The sequence below is a fragment of the Podarcis pityusensis genome, assembly GCF_964106645.2.
Source record: "Podarcis pityusensis genome assembly, chromosome: 9".
NCBI classification, from domain to species: domain Eukaryota; kingdom Metazoa; phylum Chordata; class Lepidosauria; order Squamata; family Lacertidae; genus Podarcis; species Podarcis pityusensis.
The window spans coordinates 51,148,557-51,154,556 of NC_138034.1; positions in this window are offsets into that span (position 1 = coordinate 51,148,557).

Genomic DNA, 6,000 nt, shown 5'->3' on the forward strand with positions numbered 1-6,000 from the left:
TTTGTTCTTGACTTAGCACTTGTGTTTTTCCAGGGGGAGCTGAGTATGTTTAGCCTGGAAAAGAGGAGACTGAGAGGAGTTATGATAGCCATCTTCAAATGTCTCAAGGGCTGCCACAGAGAAGATGGAGCAAGCTTGTTTTCTCCTGCTCCAGAGGGTAGGACCAAACCAACGGCTTCAAGTCACAAGAAAGGAGATTCTGACTAAATATCAGGAAGAACTTTCTGACCGTAAGAGACGTTCAACAGTGAAACGGTCTCCCTCCGGAGGTTATGGACTCTCCTTCCTTGGTGGTTTTAAGCAGAGCTGGATGGCCATCTGCCATGGATGCTCTAGCTGAGATTGCTGTATTGCAGGGCATTGGGCTAGATGACCCTTCCAGTCCCTTCTAACTCTACAATTCTATGATTCTAAGATAAGACCTCTATGTATTTATTGGAGCAAATATGTAGCTCTGAATGAGGGTAACCGCGGGAGATGGAAAATTAGGCCCACAGCAAGTTTGATTCCAGAATAATAATGAAGTTTATCACATTTGTTATCATTGTCACAGCTAATAATTAGCAACTAATAACTTAACAACTAATAATAATGTAAAAAACCCCACCAAAAGAGTGCTTTAAAAAATAATAGACACAACAATACTTTGATGACACATAATATGTAAATAAAGTTTATTTTTTCCTCCAACTATATTTGCTTGAAGCATTTCGTTGGCAAACTTCTGGAAAATTAAGTATTTGCTAACTTTAAAACTCATAAGTATCAAAGGTTCTTTTAAATTATTATAGAAAGAAGGTGGGATGTGCGCTGATATATTCCTGTAAGTCAGAGGTGCAGAAACCTTTTGGCCCATATGTGGTGATATCCACTCCTATAAGTATATTGAGATTAGTAGGAGTAGCCTAGCAACTTCTGTCTCTTCTGATACGTCAGCGCCAGTAAACATTGATTTTGTGAAGAGGAGTCATTAGGCTGTTGCTAAAGTTGTGTTTGCTAGCACCCTACAGCATTTCCAAAAAAGTTAACTGGGTTATTTGACATTAACACTCAACAAATATTGAGCCCCCGCCCCGCAAAAAATAAACAAAAATAAAATTAAAAGGCCCAATTTCCAAGCACTTCCCCTTCACAATTAGTTAGGGACCCTTCCTCAAGGCCTCTATTCACATCTCTGTCATTTTCTTGCCCTTCTGTCTACTTCTGTACACATTACTTGGGAGCATGTTGATGCCTTACTTTGGGAAAGGGCGTAAGGGACAGGAGAATGTTCCCTTCCAGACACAAATTGTAGGCTTGTTTATGAGCTGGTGATCCCCAGCAAGAAATGGTTTTCTTTAGCCAGAGGGCCTACAGAGTCTCTCCTGTGTCAAAAAGAACATGTCACCTGTTACTTTTCCCCATGGTAGTAATAGAAGGAATTTGTACCGTGTGAATTTGACATAAGTTAGTGTGAACTTGACAGATTCATCTTTAATTACAAAGTGGATTGAGTTTCTCCCCCATCCTTACCCTATGGCAAAGCTTTTTTGCCCCTTGGTTGTGGGGAGACTGTCAGGGAAGGCAGGAGAGCAGCAGAGGTATGGCGTGAGCCCCATTTCCAGACAGGCCTAGCTTAAAGGATGCAACTCAAAATGGGGCCAGCCTGCCTATCTGTCCACATTTAGAGCTGCCCCATTTTGGAATCTTCCTTCATCCCTGGTTCTTGCCCCGTGGAATGAAGATCTAGGAAAGCATTCAGAGACCATTCAACATGTTAGGATATGAAATTTCCTTCCATCTACCCAGTCCTCTTCTTCAACCATCCAATTATCAAATGGATTGTAAACAGACATTTGGTACTTTGAAGGCTCGTGTTGCAGGATTTCAAAATGTCATAAAGGAGGAATGAATTTCAGTCACTGAAATGACACCGAAATGCCAAAATGGAATGCTTCCTATATCCATTTCAGATTCATTAAAGAGATGCCAGCCTTTGTGCAGCTGAGCTGATGCGCCAATGCCTCAGGCTGCCCCTCTTATCGTAGGACTCCTCCAGATGTCCTTTTCATTGTGCATTCATGTTTATTTGTGCTCATTATGGTATGGGAGTGGTTATATGCAATCCCCCTTTCAGTACTGTGATGGGACGATGAGCTGCTTGTGTGTAAAATCCTAGTCCCTCAGAGTTTGGTCAAGTTTGCAAACCTCTGTCTGTAACGGAGCCCCTTAAACATGGCTCCGTCAGTCGCTGGCAGATTCCGACAGTGGTTGCTTTCGGAATCGCTTCCAACATAAAAGCTCCTTAACGGAAACACGTCTTCTGGACTCTCTGCGTGACAGTTTCCGGCGAGGAGTGGGTGTCCCTACAGGAGGTCCTGAAACCTCCCCACTGTTTTCGCTGGAAGTGTCTCTGAGCCATCCCTCCAGCTCCCTTTCCCTCAGCTCAGCTCCTCTCCCCCTACTGGTTCCCTCTTCAGCTGCTGAGTCTCTCCCAACCTGTGTGAGCCCTTTCACTTCCCTTCCTTCCGATGGCAGTTCCCTGACATCCACCTCCCCTCCAGGGCCCCCTTCATCCCCTCTCGCCCCCTCCTCTACGGGCGGTGAGGAGGCAAAACCCCGGAATGAACTTCCTTCATCTTCCGATGTCCCGAACACTTCTCTCCACCTGTTGCGGTTCCTGGTCTCGAAGTACTCCTCCTCCTCAGAGTCCATCTCCCCTTCCCCTTCCGATTCCGAGAATCCTTCCAACTCCTCCTCCTCATCGGTGGTCCCAAAGTATTCCCTCCGGAACCTCTCCACAGGCTGAGGTTTCCTTGGGAACCTTTGATGGAACGTTTCTATCAATACCTCGTCATTGATATCTTCTGCCATTACCCAAGTGTTTTCTGACTCCGGTTCTCCTTCCCACGCTACCAAATACTCCACCTGATCCCCCTTCCACCTGGCGTCGAGGATTTCTGCCACATGGCTGCTGCATTCCCTTTCTTCTATGACCGGTCCCCGAGTGGCCATCCCTTCTCGTCCCCCCTCATACGGTGACAGTAACGACCTGTGAAATACTGGGTGCAGTTTCATGTGGTTGGGTAACCGGAGCCTGAAAGCCACTGGGTTGACCTGTTGAATGACCTCAAAGGGACCCAATCTCCTGGGTCTTAATTTCTTACAACCTCCTTTGAACGGCAACCCTTGGGTTGACAGCCACACCCTATCTCCCACCCTTATGGTTTCACCTTCCCTTCGGTTCTTGTCTGCCTGCCTCTTGTATTCTTCCTTCGCCCTTTCTAAGTTGAGTTGGAGCTGACGATGGATTGCTTCCATTTCTTCTACAAAATGCTCGGCTGCCGGGACACCCCATCTCTCCCCTTCTCCCCCTGGGAAAGCCCTGGGATGACACCCATAATTAGCCAAGAAGGGGCTCATCCCTGTGGACACATTCTCGGCATTGTTGTAGGCAAATTCCGCCAGCGCCAACTTTTCTACCCAGTCATTCTCTCTGTCATTGACATAACACCTCAGGTATTGCTGGAGGACCCCGTTTGCTCTTTCCGCCTGCCCGTTGGTTTCAGGGTGCCGGGCAGTCGAAAAGTTGACCTCCACCTGCAGTAAGCTCATGAGCTTCCTCCAGAACCTGGAAGTAAATTGTTTTCTTCGGTCTGAGACCACCCTCAATGGCACCCCGTGCAACCTAAAAATGTGTTCTACAAATAACTTCGCTGTCTCTTCCGCCGTGACTGCATGCGAGCAGGCTACAAAGTGGCACATCTTTGTTAGTAGGTCTACCACCACCATGATGGCTGTTTTCCCCTTGGACTTCGGCAGATCAGTCATAAAATCTATCGACACTGCCTCCCAAGGTCGTTCTGGGGTTGGTAAGGGTTCTAATAGCCCCGCCGGTGCCCGCCTCTCCCCTTTGGCTCGCTGGCATTGCTCACACCCTCTTACATACTCCCGTACATCTTCCCTCACCTTAGGCCACCAAAATTCCCTGGTGACCAACCACATGGTTTTGTGTTGTCCAAAATGCCCCGCCGTGGGGCTGTCGTGCAACTGCTTGAGTACCCTCCCCCTTAAGTCTCCTTCAGGGATATACAGTGCCCCTTTGTAATACAAAGCTCCATTTCTTTCCTCGAAACCCCCTGGTTCCTCTCCCTCACCCCTAAGACCTCTGAGCTTATTCTGGGCGTATTCATCATTCTCTGTTTCCTCTACCAGTTCTCTTTGTCCCACCAATGCCGCCCCACACACCCAGCGGTCCTCTGGAATGACATGTCTCTCTTCGGGTGCTCCCTCCCCCTCCAAATATTCAGGTTTGCGTGAGAGAGCGTCCGCCCTAATGTTCTCTGGGCCTGGCACGTAACAAATCTCAAAGTTAAATTTGGAGAACTCCTGGGCCCATCTCACTTGCCGTTGGTTGAGCACTCGTGCCGTCCTCCAATACTCTAGGTTCTTGTGGTCAGTGCACACTTGCACCTTATGTTGTGCGCCAATTAGCAGGTGCCTCCATCTCCGGAACGCCTCATGAATGGCTAGTAGTTCTCGGTCATACACCGTGTAGTTCCTCTCGGATTTGTTCAGCTTTCGCGAAAAAAAGGCACACGGTCTCCACTCTGACTCCTCCTTCCCTGGCTGCAGAAGCACCGCCCCAATCGCTCTGTCTGATGCGTCAGTTTCCACTCTCATCGGTTTTTGTAAATCCACATGCAGGAGTTGTTGTTCCGAGGCGAAGGCCCTTTTTAGTTCCTCAAATGCTCGCTCCGCCTCCTCAGTCCAAACGAACTTCTTCTTACTGCTGAGACAGTCCGTAATGGGCGCCGTCAGGTGGGCAAAGTTTCGGATGAACTTACGATAGAAGTTCCCAAATCCTAGGAACCTCTGCACATCCTTCCTTGTTTTGGGTGTTTTCCATTCCAGCACCGCCTGGACCTTGCCGGGATCCATGGCCAATCCCTTGTCTGACAGGCGATACCCCAGGAATTCCACCTCCTTGGTATGAAACTGACACTTCTCCAGTTTCACCCACAGCTGGTTGGCTTGCAGCCTGCTCAACACTTCTCTGACGTCTCTCACATGCTGCTCCTCATTCTCAGAATACACCAACACGTCGTCTAAGAAGGCCACACAATTCTTGTAAAGCAAAGGCCCCAGGACGTGGTTCATAAACGATTGAAAGCACGCGGAGCCTCCTTGTAGGCCGAAGGGCATAACTAAATATTCAAATGCCCCCAAAGGGGTGAACATGGTGGTTTTCCATTCATCCCCCTTCCTTATTCGTATCAGGTTGTACGCCCCCCTTAGGTCCAGTTTAGTAAAAATCTTTCCCTTCCTGACCCTTGTCAAAATGTCGTCAATCCTGGGCATAGGGAAAGCCACTGGTTCTGACACTGCATTTAAGGCCCTGAAGTCACACACAAGCCTCGGCTTGTTCGTGTTTTTTTTATCCACAAAAAACACTGGGCTGCCCCCCACCGCCCTGGACTCTCTGATGAACCCTCTCTTCAGGTTCTTGTCAATGAACTCTCTTAGCTCCTGCATCTCTCTGTCTGACATGGCGTACAGCTTGCCTACAGGGAGCTGTGCCCCAGGGAGTAAATTGATTTGACAGTCAAAGGGTCTATGCGGGGGTAGTTGGTCAGCTTCCCTTTCGCTGAAGACGTCGCGGAGATCTGCGTATTGTCGTGGTACCTTCACGTTCTCCGTTACTTCAGTCCCTGCTAGGGTGGCTTGGGCCCCTGCCAAACCCTTTCCCTCTTTGCAGTGTTCTAAGCAATGTGCTGAACCAAAAGAAACCACTCTCTGATGCCAGCCCACCAGCGGATCATGTAACGCTAGCCAGCTCATCCCCAATATAATGGGAGCTCCTCCCAAGGTGGCCACATTAAACGCTATCAGTTCGGTGTGCCTTGCCACCTTCATTATCATTGGGACGGTCTGCAAGCTGACTTCTCCTCCCAACAGCTCCCTGCCATCGATCGTGGTCACCTGCAGGGGGTTGCTTAAAGGGATCGTCTGTATCTGGTG